This window comes from Numida meleagris, chromosome 1 (assembly GCF_002078875.1).
Source record: "Numida meleagris isolate 19003 breed g44 Domestic line chromosome 1, NumMel1.0, whole genome shotgun sequence".
Taxonomy (NCBI): domain Eukaryota; kingdom Metazoa; phylum Chordata; class Aves; order Galliformes; family Numididae; genus Numida; species Numida meleagris.
In genome coordinates, this window is record NC_034409.1 from 85,923,161 (window position 1) to 85,950,648 (window position 27,488).

Here is a 27,488-nt window from a genome sequence, read left to right on the forward strand (position 1 = left end):
TATAAAAACCTAAATGTCCTATTCTCCTTTGTGATGCAAATTCTGTTTAAATAGCATATTAAATATGGTTTTAAAATTATTTAATTTGTCTTCCTTTACAAGATCAATCTGTCAAATTAAAAAAGTTAATTGTCCTACAAGCTTTCCTAGATTAAATTAGATTAAACTTCAATATATCTTGACTCAAAATTTATGTCCCTAGTATTACTATGTTTAGGTTCTATGCAGTGTTCAAATGTTAATGGTTAAATTCCTTGACGTTAGTTATTTAATGTCTGGTTATATGTATTTGCCTAGCTAAAAACTGACCTATCATTTCTGTCTTCAGATCACAGAATAGTTAAGGTTGGAGGGGATCTTGGTGGTCATCTGGCCCAGCACTCTGGGTCAAGCCCATTAAAGCATGTTACCCAGGACTCTGTCCTGGCTGCTTTTGAAGATCTCTAAGGAGGAACACTCTATATGTGCGTCCAGAGTTTTGGTTTGCCTGGGCCATATTGAGTGAAGGGAATTGTCTTGGGCCACATATAAAAGATATAACACAGTTAACGTACGCAAGTAACAAAACCTTTAAGAAATATTTTTAATTAAAACATTAAAAAAGAGGAGAAAAATAATGTAAAACCAGCGGGATATTTGACCTTATTTTTGTGAAAATGTCAGTTTTGTTCAGTGGAAATGGTTGCAATCTTAGTGGGTTCTCTAGGTGCTGGTCAGACTTTTGATCTAATTTCAGCCTTCCTGTGCTTCAGTTGTTTACAAATGTATGCAGTGACCAGAAGTAATGATGTGAAAAAGACATAATTATGAAGCAAGAGCTATTTCTCTCTGATAAAATAGGACTTCAAAAAGTCTGGTAAAGAGTCATGATCAGATTTTTCTTTGCATTGAATATCTGATTGCAAATTTGTAAATTCCATTTGAAAATTCACAGGTCATGTATTGATGACAACTGAAAATGGAGTTGTAAATATATTTTAAAAGGTGGTCTTTTTTTCAGAAATCTTGACATCTATTCTCAAATGCCTTTGTAAAAATGGAAATTACAGCTGCATATTTTTTTCTGTTCAAAGTGCTGTGTTTTGCCAACTCCTGAAACACAGCATTCTACTTAGTTAATTCCATTCAGAAAATCATTTCAAAGGATAGAAAAATACGAAAGTGTTATACGTAGAAAAAATCCTTATCAAAATAATAACACAGGTACATCACCATGATTTTAAGACTCCTGACTGATTTTAGATCAAATAGATGTATGACAGACTTGCTGAGCAAACCTTAGAAATATCAGTCACACTCCATTTCCTAGATGTGTGTTGGTTATATACAAGCTTGCACTCTACAATATAAAGATTCAGCTGGAAAACAAAAGTTTCCATTTAAAGAAGATGATCTGTAAGTAGCAGATATGAAAGACTAAACAATTTCACTTATTCACTTGAGATGAACCTTAAAGTACTAAGGAGAGCATATTGGATAAGCTCTCTTTATTTAAAGTTGCAGAAGAGGTCTCCAAAGCTTCGTTCTCAGATCTCCCTGTATGCAAACAGTCCATACCTCAGGTCCAAAGAACTCCAGAAAAGATCAGGAAAGTCAGCCCTTCATGTGCTAATCAACTTTCAAATTGGACAGGCAAGCATAGAGACATTTTTGATTCTGGGTAGTTCTGGGAGCCCTATGGGTCAGCCAAAGATGCTGCCACAGCAACCAGGTGACTTACTCATATGGATCAAGTTCCAGATACAGATGCTTTCCTAATCACTATGGTCATGCTGACAGAAATGATCCTTACAGTGAGAAATTTTTAGTTCTCTGCTGCCATCTCAGATCTCTTAAGAACTAAGACAGTCAGAAGATCTGTTTGAGATGCACACCACAGCAGCTACCATGAACAAAAGCAGTCATTAATTTTTGATGGCCCCCTTGCCATGGACAGGCCCAAAATATTACCGAGTCATTACCAAGGGGTAGCTAACTCTTACACCCTTGGCTGTAGTCGCAAACAAACATAGTAGCACAGGTGAAATTAGAAAGATGCTCCTAACATAGGTCTCCTGATGAGCAGTCAAATCTCATTTCCCTGGTCTCAAAACAAATAGCGATTAATGTGGACAAATGGTATCAGACAGTAAACATCTGTTATCTTTTCTACCACAAACAGACTTGAACCAGCAAGCAAAAAAGATAGACAGGAAAACATTTGAGTGTAAATGAAGTTGTAACTCTAGCTTTCACAGCTGATTTACTAGTTTAGGGGAGAAAACAAGACAAAAAAACTGGCAAGATTTCAATTAAAACGTGAGGGGACCGAACACTGATAAAATCAATGGTCTGATCCAGATTTGGGCTTAGATGGGTGATAAAGGGACTGCTTAATTTCCCACTCCCCATATTTCACTTCGAATGTCAGAGTATCCATCAGGTTCTTTCAGCAGGCTTTAAGTGAATGCCTTGTAAGGGCTACATCACTGCAGCCCACTGCATTAATCAGATATCAGCTGGACAAACTGCTACTCTGCCTGCTACTACTATAAAATTAGAGAAGCTGGTGGCTGTAAAGAGACATGAGAAAGAAAATGAGCAACATCAGCTTGCTTGAAGCATCTCCCTGTGAAATGATCTGAGCTTAAAACAAAATGCAAAGAGAAACACCCATGAATTTAAGAAATTTTACAACAAACTTTGTGTATCATCTTAAGATGCCAGAAAAATATTTTGTAGTAAGAGATTCATTCAGCCACTAATGATTTCCAGCATAGCTAGCAGGGTAGCAAAGCTAGCAATTTAGACACTCCTTACGCAGAAGTTGTCTATTGTCAGTCTTGACAGAAGAACCGGCCGTGTCAATCTGACATACAAAACAAGCTGAGAAAAGTTGATATTCAGGCACCTCTGTCAATCCTATCAATTCAGCCAAGGAATTTGTGTGTTGAAGGTTATAGGAAAGATTAGATTGCGTTTATTTTTTTTTCTTTCCCCCAACAGAAAAAAAATGAATAATTAGTAAATAAATGATAAAAAATGGCTTGTTGTGATAGCAGTGGTGTAAAGCTTGACCAAGTTAGCAATTTGAAGAAAAAACAAGGCAAAAAAAAAAGAAACACCAAAACAACAAAAACAGGTGAAAGAAACAATTCAAGAAACTCGCTGCTAACAATGATTCGAGGTAGGAAATCAGGAGGAATCAAAAGTTTATTGATGAGGAAGTGTTCTATTGATAAAGAAAATCTTGCTACACTTTTTCTCCAATTTTCCAAAGGGAAATTTTTGAGTCCAACTTCTGACTTCTAATATTATCATTCCTTCTTTGAATGGTATCATATGAATATTTAATACACGTGGTCTCTTCTGCTGTTTAGGTCATTACCACAACACCAAAAAGATATAGATGAGACGCTTGCTGAAACTCACTCTAAATATGAACCTTCTGATAACAACCACTGAGAAACCATCTCCTGATGAACAACTGTTTGAAAAGCTGTATCCAACTCTGTATTACTACCATTCATCATTCCTCATATCCCAAGCTTGCTTATAGAATGTTATACGAAACGTGGAAAGCTTTGCTGTATTCAATGACATCTACTGTTTCTTCTTTATGCACAAGGTCCTTTAGCAGTCCCATGAACAGATCAGAATGCTTTAACAAGGTTTTCTGGCAAGTAGATAATAGTTATTTCCAGTGTCCAAATACTTACCAATATGCTGTTCTATTATTTGCTACCATATTCCCTCTAAGAATCAAAGAAGGACAATGACTGGGTAATAATTTAGTGGCTCCTCATTTTCTCTTTTAAAAGACCAGGTCTCTGTTTGCCTTTATCCCAGGCTTCTTGTGTACCATCTGATTTGCAAAGTATTAGAGTTATCTGCAACTGTCACTTCACCAGCCAGATGATGTTTTATGTTTAATCATTTAAAGTGGTTTATAATTAAATTCAATGTATTTTTTTAAAAAAAACTAAATTACCTAAGAAAGCTGCTAGCTAAAAAATGATAAAAGCAAACTTAATACCAGAAAAAATGTCTAATTAGAAGCTGACTACAGGCAAGTTGATTTACATTAAAGGATAAAAAGATAAAGATGCTTATTTTAACCTCAATTTGTTTTCTAAAATGCAGAGCATATATCTACTTGGCTTGTCTAAAACCTGTATGATGATTGACAGCACATTATATAACAAACGCCAGACAAACAATACACTTTTATAAGATAACATCCCACAAAACATAAGCACAATGCAACAATAAGTGCACTGCTTCTGCAATTAAGGTGGTATTGAAGTCTTTAGCTAAAATACCCCGAGTTATTCAATGTATCATTTGCTTCATATAAAAGGTACTTCTTCAATTTGTTATTTTCAAAGGCATATACAAAAAAAACCACATAACTCCTGTTCCTAATTTCTTTGACTACAGACAGATTATCCCTGCTGCCTCTTTTATGAGTAACCTCACAAGTACTTTACGTTCAGCATACAAAATTCTGAAAGCCACTGTTGCTGGGTTCTGCACACCAAGAAGCTATAATTATTCTCCCTACACAGAGGAAATCAGCTAGCAAAATCCAGCTGGGAAGTGCATTTGTGGATAGGTCCCCATTCTCCTTTGCTATGCATTAGCAGCTAGTGCTCGCACAAATAACTTCTAAAACATCAGCACTCAAAAAAAACTCCCAAATATACCTGTCCACAAATGTTTCTTATGGTTTGCTGAAAGACCTGAAATATTAAAATTGGTTAAGTGTGAAGGGAAAAAGAAGATACTGGGGAAAAAAAAAAAAAAAAGAGAGAATTCGGTCTCCAGGAGATCAAAACTGTCTCCATTGGAGCTCATGTATGCTAGAATAACAATTTTAAGAATATAGAGTGTCTATGATTTTATAGATCCGGATGTTTCTCTTATCCTAAAAAAATGCTTTCCTCCTATATTATGGCTACGATGCATGCCAGACTGATTTCTATGTATGAGAAATGGAGTACAATTCCAGGCACGTTTACCCTTTATCATTGTAATATTGCAGCAGTTTCTCCAGTATTTTAAGAGCTGATAATTTTTGAGAGGTGAAAACAACTATAGCATCATTGCACTGGAAAAATGTCCCACAATTTCTGTGAATAGTTGAATATCTTTTGGAGATTTGTTTTCACTACTGCCATCCCTTGTTTCAAATGAGATCTTCTACACTAACATAATGCTACACATACTTCCAGAAACATAACAGTGTGAAACTATACATAAGCAAACTTCATAAGTCCAGAACACTTTGCTAACTATACTTATAATGGCACTCAGGTAAATGTTAAACACCTATCACTGCATTCTCTGTTACACCTAATTGACATTATGAAATATTCTGCAGAGAAAGAACATACTTACAGGCAAAATAAAGTACTGTCTTAGTTAATTTACGTGGAAAAATGTTTCTCAGAAGCCTCCAAGACAGGAAAAATAATGCTGGCCTCTATAAAACCATCATTGTCACATAAATTCTAGATTCCTTTTTTCAACCCCCCACTGTCACTATTTTCCGCTTTATAAGCACAGTGACAAATGTATGCTTTTATGGGTATTTAACTTTCAGCTGCTGAAAGGATTTATGAACCATAATTACCTTTACAAGGCAATACAAATAGTAAGATACAGAGAAGAATGATGATAAATAAAAATGTATGAAACAGGTTTGCGTGGAGGCTTATCTTTATATTACTGGAGCTAAAAATCAAAGATGAAAAACTTCCTCATAACCTATGAATCTGACTGACATTGGCAGGACTGTACTGAGAAGAACTAATCCAAGAATTTCAGCCATGGTCTATCAGCCAATAGTGTCTTACAACCAGTTCTAGCAATTGTAAAACTAGTTACCTAGTGAACAATTTCTCCTATTGAAGTTTGGAAGTGCCTTCAATGTTAATGCAAAAGTTGTGTTTGCAGAGCCTCTCTCTGGCAAACTGGTTCAGCAAACCTGGAAAGGAGTCAAGATCCAGCTGTGACTAACAACCTTGCTGTTAAGATTTAATGCATACAACTGCATCCAAAATATTTTTCTAATATACATTTGTTTTCCTGCCAATCCTCTCCCACCCATCTATCTCATCAGTGAGATTCCACAGGATGCATAATCTAGGCCCTGATCTCAATACCACGCACCAAGGAGTCGCGTCTCCCTGTCTCGCACAGCTGGAGGCTGCCTCCCTGCATCTCCACATCATACCTTGAAAGAAGGGCACGAGGCACAGTGTGGCTTTATGGCTGGATGAAGCCCTAGGATGTGATAGCAGTTGTTTTTCATCTCTCTTTTTAGTGGTTTCCTAACCAATTCTGATTGTCTGAATGATAAACATCTAAAGGAATTTCTTGTTTACAGTTCAGTGCCATGCATAAGGGTTTCCTTTTCTTTAGCACTTTCTACAAAATTCAAGGACCTCTAAGTGGCCAATCATCCCATTGCCTGCATGACAGTGATAGAAAGGTTGTTCATCCAGCCTGTCTGTGGCATTGCATGCTAAGAAAGCAGGTCACCATGCATTTGGGATCATCAAAATATAAAGCTGCTTCACTGAAACTTATTGGGGAATCCCTGTGCTACCTCCTCCTTACCTGAAGATCTAATGAAAATTGCCAATGTAGGCATAGGGGAACTGCAAGGATGTCAAAGAAAATCTGTGCATAATGAATTTTGCAATTTAAACATCTTTGCAGAAAGTCTTTAAAATGTGAAATTGCTTCTGTAGAGTTCTGCATATCTATGAGATAACGTATTTGACTTAAGCCAATAGTCATTTCTCTGTTTATCAGCAGACAAACACCCTATTATTTTCATCACATCTTTCGTTGTCTGATCTATCCTCAGACTACAAGCTTATGACTTTTAGGAGATCTTCACATGAATTTTGATTCTTAGAGGAACTTCAAAAAGATCATGTTCAACATAAAATGGTGTGGAACCTCCAAGAAGTTTACTGCCCTTATGCAGCTAGAATTAAGAGCTCTCTATCATTAGTGAAAATATTTCTCAGTTCTGAATGGGAAACTTACTGAACCTTAGTTCAAGACTCACAGTGTCAAACATTTGCCATCATTGTACTATAAAAAAATGTGAGCTGTTAAAATACAGATATGGATTGAGGTACAGTAAAGCTATGGTAAAACTGATAAGTTTCTGATTTTAAAAATCAGTTGTTATACTTTTTATCCTGTAATAAACACAGTACAGTTTCTCGGTTGTTAAGAGGAATCTTTGCTCCATAAATAACAGGAAACCGTTTATTTTTGTTAAGATTTANTAAATGTTTAAGCTTTGCAAAACGACAAACTGTTTAAGTGCTATAAATTTATCTGGCTCCTTTACAATACAGTCAGCAGTTAGAGTGATCCCAAGTTGCTGCCATATAAATATGTACTACCATGATAAAAGATGTAACTTAAGCAAAACAAAATAAAAAAAAAATCTGTGTGTTTTAGGCTTTTTTTGTTCTCATTTTAATTTTGACTGAGATTTCAGATTCAAGTTACTCACAGATTTCACAACATGAAAGAACATAATTATATGTGTATGTATTTAATAAAACAACATAATAAAATGTATTTCCATAAAAAACAGCGAATTTTGTCTGTGACTATCAAATCCATTCATCACTCAGTCTTATCTCACATATCTAGTCTTAGTTTTAGATAACTTCTTATTAAAACCACATGTGGTTATCATGTTTTCCACATTATAAGCCTACCTATGCTACCTAAACTACAGGCAATTTATATAGCTACACTGTCAATAGACAAATAGAAGGTTGTTGATCCAGTCTGGTCTTCAGCAAGTTAATATAAATAAATTCAAACTTGAAGTTGATACATTAGTCATGCTGACTACGTAGTCGAATTCAGTCAGTGTCTGGTTAAGATTTTGATACTTACAGACACCGGGAAGTTGACTGAAAATCAGTTAGAAACTGATTTCAGTTAAATGCTTGAAACGTGCGGAGGTTGTACCTAGCCTGTCAGTACATGCATAGTGAAATAACTATAAAGCATAAAATCAGTACAGGTAACTGAGAAATCACAGCAGTCACATGTAAAGAGTGAATAGATTCATTCTGTTTAAACTCAAATCCAGGAATTAATTTCTTCACAGAACAAGCTATTGAGGAAGTATTTGAGTTCCATGAAAGCCTAGAATCAGGAAAGGGAGTTCAACCACTATGAATGGAAAGTCCAAATTTCACCTATTAATTTGACAAATGAAACCTAGCTCTTCTAATTACCAGTGTTGAAATAAGAAGCTTGGTCTGACACATTTAACTCTGTTCCTCTTTATGCAACTGCAAGCTACCTACTGTAGTTGTAACCCAATCTCCAATTATATGCAAGAAATCTAAAAGATTTCTTTAATCTCAGTACAGCGCTACAGATTCAGGAATTCTGTATTCTCAAAAGTTCTACTGTTAACCCTAACTTGATGTATTCTTTAAAATACAGCTTCATTGCGTCTTGTGTATGACTGAAACGAACAAAAAAAAATATTGCGATAAGAAATAACAATTTCCTTTTCCAGCACAGTACCTATGACTGAGTCGTATTCTGAATGGAAAAAAACCATTCGAGGCTTGTTTTTTCCTAAGTAGTCATAAGTACAACTATTGCAAGTATTGCTGTTGCAAAATAACTAGAAACACTAACATAAAATAATCTCTTAGGTTTTGTTTCTGAATCTATAAAACATCCAGTCCAATGTCTCTCAGGATCAAGGTAAATTAATGTGTTTTTTTTTATTATTATTATTATTTGTTTTAAATTTTATTTTCTCTAGATAGCACTAGGGAAACCTGAGGAAAGGACAAGGAGAGCAGGGAATTGATCGCTTAATTTGATGCTTCCATCTTAGACAAGGTTTCAATTTCTCTGTCCTACAGATTTGATGAAAAAACTGGAAAATTATAAGCATCACTTAAGTTCATTCAATGAGGTATGCTCCATATCCTCTTTAAGCCTTCAGTAGAAAGATTATTGAAGAAAACTGTAAGATGTCATATCAATTACAGCCATTTTAAAAATAGAAAAGGCATTTTTGTTTCAACAAAATACATTTCTGCTTTGTAAAAAAAACAAGGATAACTGAATGACATTTCAATTTCACGTTTCACTATTTCAGCAAAAATCAATAAATGGAACTAAACAAAGATTTCCAGAAGAGAACAGTCATCTTCAGCTATTCTAAAAAAGCTAAGTTTTGGTCTAACACTGTTCAAATTAGACATACAAAGAATGCATCTCCACTTGTGCACCACAAACTGTACTCCAATTTCCTATTACTAAAACACAAAGAAGTGCCAAAAAAGATCATACATCCCTTATTTTAAAAAAAATTAAACAATTTAAAGTCATTGGTAATGTTTACAAAATTTGAGTGGTGCTCTCCACATCTAAATTGAAATGTCTTGCAGAGCAATGGAGGTTTGAAAAACTGTAAGTACTATGGTAATAGGCAGCCCAATAGCTAATAATTAAAAATCTCCTAGTTTTATTACTTTCAGTTAGAGGTTAAAGAACTACAAAAAAAAAAGTTTATGAGCTTGCTAGAGTATTGCTGCTTGCTAGAGCAGTCTGGACTTGGAAACTTCACAGCACAGAAGGTCCTTCCAGTAATTCTATGATTATTCTTTCTCTGTATTTGTTCTTTCATCACCTGTGAAAATTCATTTTTCTAAACACTCATGTTTTATTTACACTACAGCAAAACCAAAAATCTCTTGTCACTGCCCACAGCTCATTGCATTATAATTGCAAGTAACATGTCTTCAATGTGTTTTCAGTGCAAGTATAACATAAGAGACAATGACAAAGAGGGGAGCCCAAGACAAATTTGACAACTCCCTCCAAGTTAATGCTCCTTTAAGTATTTTTTTTAATCTGCTTTATTTACAACTGACATCAGAAATGGAAGAGTTTCTGTATGCTTATGCTTCTTCCAATCAAAATAGATGCCTATTAATTACCTCTAAATCAGAGTACCTCAGATTGTCAAGGGTTTTCATCTCTTGTACCTTAGCGTACACTAGAAAGTTTACACCACCAAAGATCGATATATCTCAATATTAATACTCCTTCCAGCTTCACTAAACTATAATTTATAGTCCTCAATGTCTAGAAATATTTTCCCTAAGCTTTTTAAAACAAATCCAAACATTTTTATACGACATTTCTAAGGCATCTGTATTTGTGAGGAGAAGACAGAAACAGAGACAAAATATAGTCTATTTTAATTCTTAAATTCTGAAGTCAGTGGAAGATTATTTTCTTGAGAAAATAAAAATAAAAACATTGAGAAGAAAACTCATTAGCATTAAATTGTGTTAAATTCTGAAATTAATCACCAACTGCCTAATGTAATCAAAATTTATACTAGTATTATTAATGTCTATAAGACGGTCTCCAGGTGGCCCTGCTTTAGCATGTTGGTTGGACAAAACGGCCTCCAGAGTCTCTTCTAACTTCAACCACTCCACAAGACTATAAGCATGCTTTACCTCTAATCCTGCAACTGGACAACCAGATTTGATAACAAGCAAAATCAGCTACATTCTGAACAAAACATTCATCCAAACTTGACACATCATAATCTCATTGAGATACAGCAACATAAGTTTTCAAAAAAATGAAATTAAAAAGCAATAATATGTAGATGAGTACTCTTACAACTTTGAATACTACCATTCAATTCCATCATTTTATCATAAAAATGCATGTTTTATAGTTTCTCAGTAACCTCCCTCATCTGTTTGATGGAATGTTAGCAGCAAGGATTGGAAGGGACCCTTCCAACAAGTGTTGGAATGTCACTGAACGCTAGCCTCTGCTCAAAGAAGCATCAGAGGAGACTAATGCTTCACTATTCCTGGCATGTTCTATCAGCGTTGCACTAAAACATTCTCTGCACTGTCTGTATTTGACCTTGTACTTGCATATTTAAATGAGTCTCTAAATGTTTTTAGTAAGCAGTAGAAGTAATTAAACAAGAAAAAAAAATCACTGCTAGTTCTGCTTGACACAACAAGGGAAAGAGAGGAAAGAAGGAACCACTAGAGCAATCTTGATTCAAGCCCACTGTTTAAAGGAGCTTTATCTGAAATCTGTTCTCATTCATGCAGGCCCCCATCTTGGGACACTTACATAACAGCATCATCACACGTGGGGTAACACAAGTAATTGGCAGGAACTGTGTTATCTGCACATCTGCTGCCAGTGTACCAGGCTCTCAGGCTTTAGTAAGTGATGCCCTTCTTAAAGGCCCAAGTCACCATTTCATAACACTAGTTGCCATCTCTACACTGAGCTGGAGCCGTTCCTTATTTACACTACTCAAACAGCACCATGAGGTTACCTATCCGAAATACCTGCTCAATTGCATTGGCACAGCGATTCTGATTGACCCTATATCAGGAAAAAAAGTGACAGAAGTATATTGTCCCCTCATGTCAAGATAGAAAAGCAGTAAGACTGCACATAACTATATATGCATCTATATATGTGACTACACATAACTTACAAACTCAGAACTATCTACATACTTTTGGGATTCCTTGATTTTAATTGATTGTCTCTACTCAGCTGGAAGATACCAAAACCAGCAGTTGCCTTCAGGTTTCACACACAACCATAACAAAACATGAAACACTTATCTTCTTAACACATTTTTAGATAACTTTGTGCAAAATGTGCCTTAAAAATATTTCAAAGTGACGTTTGGATACAATCCTTAGAACAAAATTTACAGCGTACTTTAAGAATTAGAGAATAAGTGCATCAAGTTTCAGATCTGGCAGTTGCTGGAAATCATTCTGCTAACACTGACAAGAAGCTAGAATTCAGGACTATTCTCACTCCCATATCTCCACATCCCTCTCACACCATTTAACCCACATCATCCCTTCTCACTTCCCTCCCTCCCCAATTTATTTTTTCCTCCAGAATGCAGAGCAAATAAAATTATTTGTTTTAAGATGCATCTCTCCTAGCACACAGGGTAGGGCTCAAGGGTGATGCATCACCTTAGCATTCGAAATACAGCACTTCATGCCAGAGCTGTGCTGTGAATCAGCTGCACAAAAATGAGTGCTAAGCTTTTCAATGCAGAAATTTGATTTGCAGTAAAATCAGACAAATAGACATTTAAAAGTTTATAATATTAGTCCTTTACAATCCAAGGGTAACTGCAAATATTATTTATTCTTTTGTTGTGGAAAATGTTTGCCAGAAAGACACTGAGACTTGTCTCTATTCCAAGATGTCACTGTTTTAGAACTTAAGTGGAAATAATATGCAAAATTTCTCTGCTTGTTAAATTAACTTTCAGTATCTTTCTTATTTTTAAAATAGGCCACCTAAAATAACAATCTTTTAATGTTCAGTTTTTATCATCAATGAATCCTCATTTACCTGTTGACAGAGTGTTCAACCAATGATCTCACCTTTCTCCTAAGAAATATTAAGATCTATTGTTCACTTTCCTGAAAATCTTGCTGTGCTGAGATGAGGGAAAGTGATGGTACTGTATTAGTTCTGGATTTTTCTCTCAGGAATTACAGAAATGCTTGTTGCATTATTTAACTGAAAGGTAGCTATTAATCCTAGTCTACATAACATGCTATACTTTGCAATAGTGTTCTTTCCCTCCAACATCTGATCCATCTCCAGCAATCTTCTCTAACACTGTTCTAAGGTACAATGTTGCACGCTACCATCTAGGTATTTTTTACAGCTCTTTTCTGCAACTCTTCTTACCAAATGTCCCATGGCTGCTCTACAGAACCTGGATAGTGTTGATGTTGTTCAAATATCAACTTAATTATAGAAAAATCCCACAGTTCATAAATATATTCCTTCTGTGGGTTCCACTCAGTTGTCACTTCCCACTTCACTGTCTTAAGCTAATGCACTGTAGTTATTCTGATCCACCTTCCCAGGGCATGTACAGTTCAAATTGAGACAAAATGATTAAAACATCAACTAAATGTAATTATTTATATACATCTGACAGTATTCATCATCTTTATATTGAAGCACTCTTATCCAATGTAATAATACACGCTGTGAACACATGAGATATGAAATAGTCACCAATAAATACATGTATTCGCATGAACACATCAGAGCAGAGATGGCTACTTAGGTTTTATCTTCTTCACTGATGAGGACAGTAGATCTTACTCTGCAAAACTATTAATGTATCAGTATCAACCACCAATAACAATTAATAAGGACACACAAAAAGTCAATAATTGTTACTCCTGTTCTACAATTCCTTGTTTGCTGGCCAAACTTTGTGTTACGTATTAGTATTGTACTTTATTTATTCCACATCCAGAAAAGCCGCCCGTATCTATGGCTGAAGGTCCAAAGCTTCTTAGCATTGCTAAGAAGGTTGTCTGCTTGTTCCAACAATTATTTTAATTAAAGTTTTCCCTGTATAATCTGCCTTACACTAAAAACCCTGCTGTAATAACATTATCTCAGTTTTAGCAGATCTGTTCCTCTTACATCTTAAATCCTCCTATGGACTAACCAAGTATAACATCATTACAATGCAAAACTACTACGTATATTGCCATTTACATTGTAGGTCTCCATATGTAACTTTAACTCTGGTTGCAAAATTCCTGATTCATACCAGCCACTACATACATGACAACCACAAAGATTACAATGGAATTGAATAGATATCAGTTAAGGTTGGATTTAATAAGATAAAACCGTTTAGTTGGAAGAGAACTGCAAAGATTGAGTTCAACTGCCTTACCTTTTCAGGGCCAACCAAAAATTAAAGCATTTCATTGAAAGCATCTGTCATGGTTTTGTGATTTTTGGTTATTGATATTCCACATCATAACATCATGTAGTGAATGTACCTAGTTCTCAGAAGAGAAGGACTACTACAGTCCCCACGGTACTTTTCTCCTCCGTTACCATTTCCAGCCAGAGGGAAAAGATAAAAGCTCGCAGTATAAAAACTTGCAGATCACGAGACCTCGTCCCTTTTTCCGCCGTCTCTCGTCTTGGCAGCACCTCGCTCTCCAGCCGTCTTATCGTCGGTAATAGAGTAAGGCCTACCTTGATTTTGGGACATTCTCTCTCTCTGTATTGGATTTATCAGCTTAAATTGTAATTATATTGTATTATAGTGTGTTGTTCTGCATTCCGATATCTTATTTAGTAAATTAGTTTGTTTCTCCTCAGATTGTTGCCGCTGTTCTTTGCTCTCAGGGCCATCTCCTCACCCTTTTCCCCTTTTCCCTGGGCGTGGACCCGTGGATCCCCATCCCCTTCGTCACGGAACCGGGCCAAACGCCCGTAAAACCGTTGACAGCATCATCCAAAAGTCTCTTGAACACTGACAGGAACAGGGCACCAACCACTGCACTAGAAAACTTGTTCCGGTGTTTGACAACCACAATGTCAATGAATTTTTATCTAAAAATCTCATCTGATCTTCCTCTGGTGCAGCTAAGCATCCCAAGAATCCTATCATTGTTTCCCAGGAGCATAATCTTCTAAACCATGAGCATCTAATGTTTTGGCTTGCATGGGCTGCAATGTATGAAGAGGAACTAGTTTGGGCCATGTATAAAATACGTAGTGTATTTAACACGTATGAGTAACAAAACTTTTTATTTTTTTATTAAAACATATAAAGTTGGCAACAAAAAATTAGTGGGATATTTTACCTTGTTTTTGCGAAACTGATGCATAAATGTCTGATTTAATGGAATTGGTTGCAGTTTTTAGTGAGCTCTCAAGGCGTTCATCAGAATTTTTTTAATCTATTTTTACTCTTATCATGTGCAGTCCTTGAAAATAGTAATTCAGGAACATACATACTGCCAAAAAGTGACAATACAGTGTGATTGTGAAGCAAGGGATATTTTTCTCTGATAAGACAGGTGTTAGAAAGGTCTAGTAAAGAAATATGATCAAACTTTTCTTTCAGATGAATGTCTGATTGAAACTCATAGAATTAGCTAGGTTGGAAAAGACCTACAAGATCACCTAGTCCAACCATCCACCTACCAACAACAACCTCACTAAACTATGTCTCCCAACGCTACATCTAAACGTTTCTTGAACACCTCCAGGGATGGTGACTCCACCACCTCCCTGGGCAGCCCGTTCCAGCGCCTGACCACTCTTTCAGAAAAGGAGAATTTCCTAATGTCCAGCCTAACTCTCCCCTGGCGCAGCTTGAAGCCATTCCCCCTTGTCCTGTCACTAGTTACAAGAGAGAAGAGGCCGACCCCCAGCTCACTACAACCTCCCTTCAGGTAGTCATAGAGAGCGATGAGGTCTCCCCTTGAGCCTCCTCTTCTCCAGACTGAACAATCCCAGCTCCTTCAGCCGCCCCTCATAAGGCCTGTGCTCCAGACCCCTCACCAGCTTCATTGCCCTCCTCTGAACACGCTCCAGGGCCTCAATGTCTTTCTTGCAGTAAGGGGCCCCAAAACTGGACACAGTACTCGAGGTGGGGCCTCACTAGGGCTGAGTACAGAGGGAGAATGACTTCCCTACTCCTACTGGCAACACTATTTCTGATACAAGCCAGGATGCCACTGGCCTTCTTGGCCACCTGGGCATACTGCTGGCTCATGCTCAGCCGAGCGTCGACTAATACCCCTAGATCCGTTTCCTCCATACAACTTACCAGCCACTCTGCCCCAAGCCTGTAGCATTGCCTGGGGTTGTTGTGACCAAAGTGCAGGACCCGGCACTTGGTCTTGTTGAACCTCATCCCGTTGGCTTCAGCCCAGAGATCCAGCCTGTCCAGATCTCTCTGTAGGGCCTCTCTACCCCCAGGCAGATCGACACTTCCTGCCAGCTTGGTGTCATCTGCAAACTTACTGAGGGTGCTCTCAACGCCCTCATCCAGGTCATCAATAAAGATATTGAAGAGGACAGGCCCCAGCACCGACCCCTGGGGAACACCACTCGTGACCGGTCGCCAGCTGGATTTAACTCCATTCACCACCACTCTCCGGGCCCGGCCCTCTAGCCAGCTCCTTACCCAGCAAAGGGTGTACCTGTCCAAGCCACAGGCTGCCAGTTTCTCCAGGAGAATACTGTGGGAGACAGTGTCAAAGGCTTTGCTGAAGTCTAGGTAGACCACATCAACAGCCTTTCCCTCATCCACCAGACGGGTCACTCGGTCATAGAAGGAGATCAGGTTGGTCAAGCAGGACCTGCCCTTCACAAAGCCATGCTGGCTAGGCCTGATCTCCCGGTTGTCCTGCAAATGCCACGTGATCTCCCTCAGGACAATCTGCTCCATGACCTTCCCCGGCACCGAGGTCAGGCTGACAGGCCTGTAGTTCCTGGGATCCTCCTTACGACCCTTCTTGTAGATGGGAGTCACGTTGGCAAGTTTCCAGTCTTCTGGGACCTCTCCAGTTGACCAGGAACTCTATACATTCCATTTGAAAATTTTCAGGTAACGTACTTATGTCAACCAGAAATGGAGTCACAAATATACCAAAACATTGAGGATTTTTTCCAGAAATCTTGAAACTTATGCAGCCTTGCTTTCCCTTCTAATAAATGAATATCTTTCATTGTCCGCAGGGCTATGCTTAACCAACGTATCAAAACGCATAAAATTGTTTGCCATAGATCGAACCTGCCATAGTTTGTTTCATTTTCAAACGCTTTTATGCTTTGAAACACAGCACAGATAAGTTGATTGTCGCCTCAAAGACACATACTTACCTCATTTAACTGAATAGTCAAATCCACCAAAAATGCTGTATCTATGAAGCATTTTTCATCTTCATGTTCTGGCACAAATTTTTCTTTTGATTCCATACATGTCTTGATTTCATTTTGCAAACCATGAAATCTTTTTTTCCTCAACTTAGCCACCTTCAGGCGGAAATATGATTACCAATAATCATTGTGTCTTACTTGCTAAGTGACACAAGTGCATGTAATGTGTAAAACACTCAGTTTTCAATTCAACTGAGTGTGTGGCAGGTACAAGAGAAGGAGTTATCCCTGCATCATGCCCTCCCATCCATAGCATTCCACTGACACACAGTCTGTACTCAAGCTATACACGATCAACTTACGAGAAATGACACTGAAAAATTACATAACAATGTTAAAAATTTATGATCTTGTGGGGCTGCATTACTAGCTTTCCTGGACCGCATGTGGACAGTGGGTTGGATACAATTGTTCTAAATTGTAAAGTAGGTAAAGAGTTCTTTCAAAGCTAAGGTAAAACAATTCATATACAGGTAGTTACCTTGCTAATCTCTCTCACCCCCCCCCCCCCTTTTTTTCTAAGCATAAAAGTTAGCTCTTCCTTTTCACAAGGAACTTATGGCAAAAGCAGCAAAATTTTGAAAATATTTAAGAGATTTACGGACTGACTTGGAATTACTTACACAATACACTCATTGCTTTCTATAGAAGTTAGCTGCTACTAATTTTGTTCGATTAAAATATGAGTTGGCCAAATATAATAGTAGCAAAAATTGCAGAAAAAAATTCTAGTTCCAGACCCATTGTGAGTATACCCTATGGCTGTAACTTCACTTAAGGCAAAAGATGTGTTGGACCCCTTTGAAGTAACTAGGGGCAACAGCAGACTTCAGTCTAATGCAGATAAAATTATTTAATGCATTTTATATTTACAATGAGAATGCATGGGGACTGTACAATGTATGAGTTTAGCACCTAAAAGAATTTGCAAGTTTGAGCCAAGACTAATATGCAAAATCAAGATGCCACCTGACTCCTATCAAGCTATACAGTTGATGAGATGTCATGCTCTAGCATTCTACTCAGGCAGGTAAAAAAGTAGTTCATGGCTGGCTTGCGTAACACGATGAAAACTGCAGCAGTAACAGCAGAACAGCAAGATGCCAGGCTACAGCAATGGGGGATTTGCTCAAACACAACAGCCACAGGCACAGAAATAAAGCAAAGAAACTGCTTACCTTCAAAAGGCCTCAAGCATGCAGGGATCTCCAGTAAAACACCCTCACCTCCACTGCCTACCCTTAACTGAGGTCTAGGAAGGGCTGGATCCTGGCTCCACCCCTTCCAGTCACTCAGGTGCATTGCTTGCACCTGAGCTCTCCTGGGTTGGCCCTGCCTTCCCACCAGGTGCTCAATCACTGCTTCAAGCTGTGACTCAGCATTTCCATTACAGCTTGCCACCATAGAAAAGATCTCTCAATAATAAAATGAATTCATTTATAGTTCCTTATTGTTTTATGTTAAGAAGTTTGGTCTCTTTAATACAGCTGACCAACAGCCACTTTGAGATCCTCTGAATTATTATTACTATTTTTTTAACTGTCCTGGTTTCAGCTGGGACAGAGTTGATTTTTTTCCACAGTGTCTGATACAATGCTATGTTTTGGCTTTAGGAGGAAAAACAATGTTGATAAGAATTTCCCATGTTGAAGTAGCATCAACTGCTAAATGCCGCTATTTCTCAGTAATGAAGAAAATTCCCTAATCAAATGAACACCAAAAACTTGGAACCTAGTGTAGGGAACCTGCTTTAGTAGCATGGTGTGAACTAGATGATCACTAGAGGCCCTTCCAAAGGCCTTTGATTCTGTGGTTTTAGTTGTTGCTGAGCAGTGCTGCACAGAACCAGGGATGTTCCAGTTTCTCAGCTCTTTGTACTGTCCTGTCAGTTAGGGGGACTGAGGGGTACAGAGAGATGTAAGGGGACAGAACCAGGAGAGCTGACCTAAACAGGACAAAGGGATATTCCATGTCATGTGATGACATGTGAAAAAAATATAAAACTGAGAGGAGTTGGCTAGGGGAGCAGCTGCTGCTTGGGGACTGGATCGGAATCAGTTTGTGGGTGGTGAGGAATTGCTTTGTGCATCACTTGTTTTGTGTATATAATTGTTACAATTACTATTATTTCTCACTTCCTGTTCTGTCTTAGTAAATACCCAGAATTTTTATCTTAAGTTACAAGTTATACTTCTTTCCTTTTTCTCCCTGATTGTCCCTCTCATCCCACTGGGAAGGCAGGGAGTAAGCAAAAAGCTGTGTGGGGATTACTTGCCTGCTGAGTTAAGCCACAGCAGAAAGTTATTCCAGCTTCACAGAAGAGCTGCTGGGAGAAAGATGTGATCATTACTTTTACCAGCATATAAACTGTTAGATCCATTTAAATTCCTTAAATTCAGCATCTTCTGACTTAAATATTTCATAGCTTAAGTGTACTCCTGCCTATTTCAGGGCAAACAAAATCAATTTAAGATATTTTTCTTCAATACATTAGTTTTTTCTCAAACTCAAGACTATGACCTCAAGCGGAGAGCTTAAATGTCAAGAAAAATTTTCTTTGAAATGCATGAATAGTTTACAAACATTGAGAAAGCTCTGTAGACTTTGAATGAACAACGTCCATTCATAAAATCCTCTAATCCTTGCAAGACAAGACACAAAAGAGAGCTGGTAGAATCACAAGCTACAACTTACTTTCTGGGAAACTCTTCTTTAACCTCCTCTTTGCATTACTGAAGTAACACGTACATGAGGATTATCAGGACAAATGAAAGCATAGACATAACTCGTAAAAGACAGTCTTGATTCTGTAGATACAGTGATTGCTGATGGCCAGCGTAAGTCTCAACCTGGCCAGAATAGCTCAGTATTGAAACTAATTGATCTTTTGCCTGAGAGTTCTCCTGGCAGGGTTTTCTTTTAGTTTGTATTTTCACTCAGTTGGATTTGGGTAATTACTTACCCCTTCTCCTTTTGCCTATTTCAGTGGGACCTTCTACATGATTAGACAGCCTAATATAAACAAGTTATTGTTACAAAGGTAATACCAAAGTATTTAATCACACAGGATATGAAATGAAAGCCATTCTCAGGTTTTCTTTGTTTTTTCTTGGTCAAAACAAATTGTTTAGTTGTGCAAGACTGTAGTTGTGACAAGAACCTCACTGTAAGGCATAATATAATTATATGATTCATAAAACATTTCTACATATATTGAGCTATTCTTTTATGAGTTAAATTGACAACAAATATTTCTATATTAAACAGAAACAATTATTTATTTAGTTAATAAAAACCTTTGGTTTTGTTTAACAAAGTTGATGTAATGGACCATTACATGCGTGATCTAGAATTCTCTTCCAAGATTTGCTTTTCTTGTGATTATTTCTTATCCCACTGTAGGGGAAAAGAAGGGAATGACAGTACCTTCAAATGAGATACAGGCACTATGGAGCAACAGCAGGTAATAAAGAAGAAAAAATTAGCTCACCCTTTTCAACATCCAGTAACAAATCAATCTCCATCCAGAGAGATATTATTTCCTTGGCTGCTAACCCACAAATGAGGGTGAGGAGGGGTGGATCCAGGCTCCACCCCTTAGGGTCACTCAGTTGCATTGCTTGAACCTGAGCTCCCTGGGTTAGCCACACCTTCTCACCTGATACTCAGCCATTGGCTCAGGCTGTGACCTGGCAATTCCAGTGCACCTAGATAATATTTTTTTGGTTGTTAAATTGTAACTTGGTTTAGAACTGCACTGTAGAATTATTAATCAAGCCATAGCTTTTTCTTTGTTGTTCATGCTTAATTTACTTCATAATTCAAAGTGAACTACTCCCTGATTTTCACATACTGCACAATAGTTGCAAGTCTAACCTAACTCTTCTATGTAATAGCAGAAACAGAGATTTGTTCTGAATCAGCAAAACTTCACAGTCTACTTTGTTTTTTTAATGAACTGGTGAAACAAAAACTTTTCTGAATATTTTGAAACTGTTTAAACATACTTTAGATGGATTAAAAGATACTTTCAGACAGTTCATTTGGAATGGACCTACAAATATTCTCAGGTATATTCATATGTCATAACATCTTTTTTTATATTATTATGCCCAGATCTGCACACAATATTCAAGATGAGGCCACAGCAATGCTAAATAAAGTGGGAGAATCCCTTATTTTGTCTGGCTGGCTATACTCTACTTAATGCATCCTAAAATGCAGTTTGCCCTTTTGGATGCCAGGGCTTACTGCTTGTGCTGAGTCTGCTGTAAACAGAACCCCAGATCCCTTTCTGCCCCCCAGTTACTCAATTCCCAGTCTGTTCCTATGTCTGGAACTTCTCTATCCCAGATGCAGAACGTGGTATTTACCCTTGTTGATTTTCTTGCCACTGAAGATTTCCCAGTGCTCCAATCTATCTCTGCAAGGTTTTTCATCCCTTGAAGCAGTTAACAAGACCTCCCAGTCCAGCATCTTCAGTGAACTTGCTAAGGATGCATTGAACTCCTGCATCCAGATCACTGATAAAAATGTTTAACAGGACTGGCCCTAGAACTGAGCCCTGGGGAACACCACTTGTCTCCAGTCTCCAGTCAGATGAAGCCCAATTTACTAAAATCATCTGAGCTCTACAGTTCAGACAGTTCATCACTCAGTATAGCATGGACCCATTCAACTCAATTATATAATTTGTCCAGAAGGATACTCTGAGGACCTTACTAAATCCATAAAATTGCATACACTGCCTTCCCTTCATCCACTAAGTGGGTGATGTGATTGTACAAGGAGATTAAAATACTACTGTTGAAATGACAAAGTTAAACAACAAGGTTTCCTAAAATAGCTGAAGTTTTACATCTGTTTAGTTGGAAGGCAAAATACATCATCAAACACTCACCTAAATAAAGGGGAGTCATTTACTTAAAACATTGTCACTGCTGACTTGAACTGTTAAACTCATGATCTTGGGCAATAGAGGAAGATGTTACAGGGAGAGAATATGAATATTAATGATAACAGTGAATTTAGAGTTTAAATACTGGGCTAGGTTTAAAAGTTGATGTTAAAATAAGCTTGGTTTGACTGCTTTAGATTTTTACATTTTGCATTTAGGAATCAAGTCCAAGGCCACTACATGGTTTCATAAGACTGCAAAGGCTCCCTCCCCTCTTCTACCCCACCCTAACTTCTGAATTTGAGAAACAAAACTAAGTGCTTCCTTTGGTAAATATAGGCTTTTCCTGCTACTAAAACAATCCTTCAATGTACAATGTGAAAGCACAGCAAAATGCTTCTTTGCTACTTGTTTTGAGACTGAAGACTGGCATTAAGTTCTTTAGGATGAAGAGAAGATATGAAAGGTTATTTGGAGACTGCGTCCTAAGGAAAAATTACTTAAAAGATTGAACTACTGATTGGTTCTCCTCCCTGCCTCTCGCTAATACGATCTCTCCAAAAATTTTTATCTCATTGAGAATTTCCAATTACATTTGATGACTAGAGATAACTTCCTACAAATTATAAGAAAATCTGATGCTGTGCAGAGGACAAATCGCAAGTCATTCCCTGTAGCAAAGGGAAAATAACAGCTCTGAGCTCTGTTTTCAGCTCTGTTTAAGTCCATTGATCAACTAGCATATCCATGTAACTCTGAAACAGCTATAGCGTGAGCTACTTCTTGCTCATCCTCCTTGGCAATAGCAAGGGAGATGAGAGCATTCACACACAGGAATGTTGGAGGGGAGAAAGGGTAGATAAGAAAGCATACACTCTGTTTAAGACCTTCAGTGCTTCTTAACACAGTGATCCCAGCTCCTACACAAGCAGTCCACCACTTCACAGCCATGCTGGCTGAAGCAGAAGGTCCAACCTGAAGTTGCAAGTGTTAAACAGTAAGGTTTGCCTATCTGTCTAAGGATGTGTCAGTAGGGACTGTTAGTAACAAAGAAGAGTAAAGAGGCTTGATCAGCAATCCTTAAGGGCTTCTGAAAGAATTGGACACTTGCCAGTGCCAGTTAAGGAATCAAAATACCCATGGACGAGAATGGGATGGGAATGCATGACCATGCAATTCTTCTGAGCATGATCATGCAGTTTCCTTCTGTGGTCAACTCCAGTACTTAGAGCTAGGAAGAGCTGTTAATTGTTGATGATCTTATTCTGGGTGCAATTATCGAGGAAATAGCACTCTGAAACTTACTATGTATTATTTTCTGTCAAGCAAAACTCCGAATGTAATAATATCATCATCTATGTGTGTATCTCACTGGGAATTTGGGCCTTAGCCTGCCTGATTGCAGATTCAACCTCAGAGATACAAAACATGTAGGTCACTCTGAAAGTAATGCCTCCTATTTATCTCCATGGAAACTACAACTGATACAAAGAGCACAATAACACTATTTGATAGAGCAAATTCTCAGCTTCAAAATATTATTTTTCAGCATAGGCACCACTATTAGCTACGCATTTTTACCAGTGATGAATAAGATCTTGCTTGGGATGCTTGTCCAGCTGAAGTGACCCACTGTTTCATAGCTGCTGTGATGATGCCATTGCGAGGAAAATGTTGCCCAGGCATCTGCCTTTCACTCACCCAAACAGATGGAAGTCAAAAAGCACCAAATCCAAATCTTGAGCATTTTCTTTGATGGGGAATTCCACTCCATGGACTTCAGTTTTGACTCCAACGTGTAGTGATAACACCTCATCTTGCCACTGATAATTATGAGATCCAGGAAACGGTCACCTTCAGCCTTATAATGGTTCAATAGGTGCTCACAAACTCACATGTGCTGTTCTTTTTGTTCCTGTGTGAGCATTCACAGGACCCAACTAGTGCAAACTTTACAATATTCCAACATTGCCACCACCTCTTGCAGAGAAATGAACCCACTACTTAGTTCCATAAACAGCTGCCTGGTAGCAATCTGCCTTTTCACGTAGATGAGCTGATCGAGACACTCTTCATTTAGTGGCGTGGCAGCTTTGCATGGCCATCCAGAACGCGGCTTGTCTTTCATGTTGCCTTCTCCACTGTTGAAACACACCACCCACCACCTCACTGTGCTCACATCCACTCTTCGTTCTCCACAGATGTTCAGTAATCATCAATGAATGTCAGCGGGTGCCACTTTTTCTGCATGGAGGAACTCAATAACACATCTTTGCTGTATCTGCACTTCCATGTCAGATGTCATTTTGTCAGATTACCCCTTTGCTGGCATCTGTCCCACAGAAACAAAATATAAAGGAATATTGGCAGGAAGGTTCAACCTTTACTGCCATACCACCAACATCTGCCTCTGATGTCATGGGCCAACACAATAAAATAAGGTATGTTATTTCCAGAGCAGCCCTAGTATGTAGGCACCATCTGAACTAATTACTTCAAATCCATTTCAGTTGTTTTTTTTTTTCGTGATTTGAGTGTACATACAGTCCTTAGTCACAAACAAAAGCCTTACACTTAAAAGCAGGTGATATGATGTACTAGAGATTATTGAAAATTAATTTCTTGTGCACATGCCTTTCAGAATACAGTTTTCAAGGAAAAATAGAAGCAAGTCCTACATGTGTAACAGAGAAGCCTATTCACCCATGGGGTTCCATTTTCAACAGCTGCTTCATACCCATGTATTTTAAAAGACACTGTGGTGGTGTTTTAGAATCTCTAGGATTAAAGTCATGATCTAAAAGCTTATTCAAGTCATGAGACACAGCAGGCTGTGAGGTTGAACACAGCCTGACAACTAGTCTAATGTACATCGTAAAGTTATTTTAGGAATCTAGCTACATCTAAGGTCAAAATGGATAGACCTCAGAGTGATTCCACTCCTCTCACTATACTGCATCAAGTAGATTTCATGTTAAGCAGGATTTTTGAAAATACATGTTGCTAACTTACTGATAACTACTTTGTTTTTTGACAGATCTTGGATAGCATGCATTCTGTCATAACTAGAATATACTTTTACCCTCTTCAAAATTTTCTAAAGCCAGCAATAATACAATAAATTTATTTCTGGCATCCTTTGCATTTGAAATATTTCAAGCTGTGACAATACCAGTGTTTGGCAAACAGGACACCTAAATATCTACCTTTGAAATGAGAACAGCATGTCTAGTGGGTATCTCCACTAGATAGTGAGTGATTTTCAAAGACATTTTCAGATATTTCCTGTGAAAATCATTTTCTGAAACACATTTTTAAAAAATCTCAAATATTGTGGCTTAAAACTGACACTTTTTTGAGAGATGAAAACTGAGGAAAGTGATAATAAAACTTCTCCAAGACTGAACTCTTGTTATGAGGCAAATGGACATGAGAGCTGTGAGCAAAAGCTTCAACTCTCGGGTTGTTGGAAAAGAAAGAAGGAGTCATTGGAACATGTGGTTAGTCTGAAGGCAGTTGGTTTGGAATAAAAAAACAATAGCTGAAGGACAAGAAGAAGTTTTGAACTTTTCAGATAGTCAAAAACTAACCAGTCCCCTTGCCTTTCTTTCTATTTCTACTAGCATTGCACTTGAAGTGCTAAAACTATAAGCAGAAAAAGTACAGTAAAATTTGTGTAAGTCTTGTAATTTTTTTCACTCTTGGAACACGGAAACCACTGGAAAACATGTTTGCTCTGTGATTACATCATCTGCATCTCCAAAACTTGTAAGACTAGCTCTCAAACGAATAGCAGCTACTTTAATTTACAAAGCATGGACACAGTACCATCAAAACTACTCTTACCAAGCCTTTCCATATAGCATCCAACTAAAAATCAGGACTAGTCAATTATAAATACAAATGCCTCAAAATATTTGTGTTGCTCTTCTAAGGCAGTCCTTGGTGAGAAGTGGCCTCTTGTCTCCTGTGGCACTGAGAGAATGCAGAGAATGCCTGCATTTCCAGAAAGTATACATTCCTGTGAATGAAGCATCCTAGTATCTGGAAAAGCATATTCTGTAAGCATAGGGAAATAAGGAAACAGAACTGAACAAAATATGTATCAGTGGCTGGCTTACATTGTTATCGTGTTTGAGAATGTTCAGACTCGGATCATATAGAAGTAAATTGTCATGGTTTTGTGATTTTCGGTTATTGGTATTCCACATCATAACGTCATGTAGTGGACATACCTAGTTCTCAGAAGAGAAGGACTACTACAGTCCCCACGGTACTTTGCTCCTTTGTTACCATTTTCCAGCCGGAGGGAAAAGATAGAAGCTCGCAGTATAAAAACTTGCAGATCACGAGACCTCGTCCCTTTTTCCGCCGTCTCTCGTCTTGGCAGCACCTCGCTCTCCAGCCGTCTTATCGTCGGTAGTAGAGTAAGGCCTACCTTGATTTTGGAACATTCTCTCTCTCTGTATTGGATTTATCAGCTTAAATTGTAATTATATTGTATTATAGTGTGTTGTTTTGCATTCCGATATTTTATTTACTAAATTAGTTTGTTTCTCCTCAGATTGTTGCCGCTGTTCTTTGCTCTCAGGGCTATATCCCTACCCTTTTCCCCTTTCCCCTTTTCCCGGGACGTGGGCCCTTGGGTCCCCCGTCCCCTTTGTCACGGAATCGGGCCTAACGCCCGTAAACCGTTGACATAAATAAAAGAGGTCACATTAGCAAAATTTTTTCTTCCAAAAATATGACTCCTTGTTTGTGTATGAATTTGTTCATATTTTTCTAATTTACTATCCTAGTTTTATATTCCTCATATTCTCCAGCCATATCAATCATGTTCTGATTTTACTTTACAAAGTCCTAATTTGACACCCAGCAATACTAGGTGTCAGGTTAGCATACGTTAATTGTATGACTTCACCGTAAGATTTTCAGCTAACAAATTTTAACAGAGTATATTTTATTACACTGATATTAGCTTCCTATGTTTTAGTTTCTGAACACAAAGTTCTGCCACTGAATTAATCTACATGGTACACTCTGCATAGTGATCATTTTTGCAGCTCATTTGAAGAAGTTATTCAGGTCAATGAAGTCACAGCAGATGGTAAAAACAGTCTACCTGACCTTTCAAATGCTTCTTCACCAACACCTCACTATCTTGAAATTTAATAAATATTGCATTTGTGCTGCTGCAATCCTTGCAAAGGCCACTGATGAAGGTAGAATGGTTCCCTCTAGTACTGGGAAACACACTGCAGGCAGCTGAGCACCACACCAGATATTTCACACAGGGCACCTGGTCTTCCAGAAAACAAAGAAAAAAATCAAGTCTTCTTAAAACCCATACGTACATAACCCATTATTTTGAGATCTGAGACCTCAAACCTTGGGCAGTCTAGTTATTTTGCCCTTTCTCTCTCCAAACCAGGACACATGCCAAGGCTGGGTCTGTTGAGACACAACCTCTCTTAGCAACCACTATTTCTCCACTCTAACCACTAACTGCAATAACATTTAGCATGTCAGTAAACCATGAAGACAAGCAGACTCTAGTCTCAGCAGAGATTTCCCGTTACTGGTGCTTTTTGTCATCAGAGGCAGGTGTTTGCCCAAGATCTACTCTGTCATCTTGCTTTCTTCTCTCTGTGATTTGACTAAAAGCAACAGAAGAGCAGAACCAAGCAGTGCTCTCATATGGACAAAGCCTTGTTTGGGAGATGGCAAAAAGCAGATCTGCCTCTCAGCTGAGTCCGAGACCTTTCTTCCTCTTGAAAACCTGGCA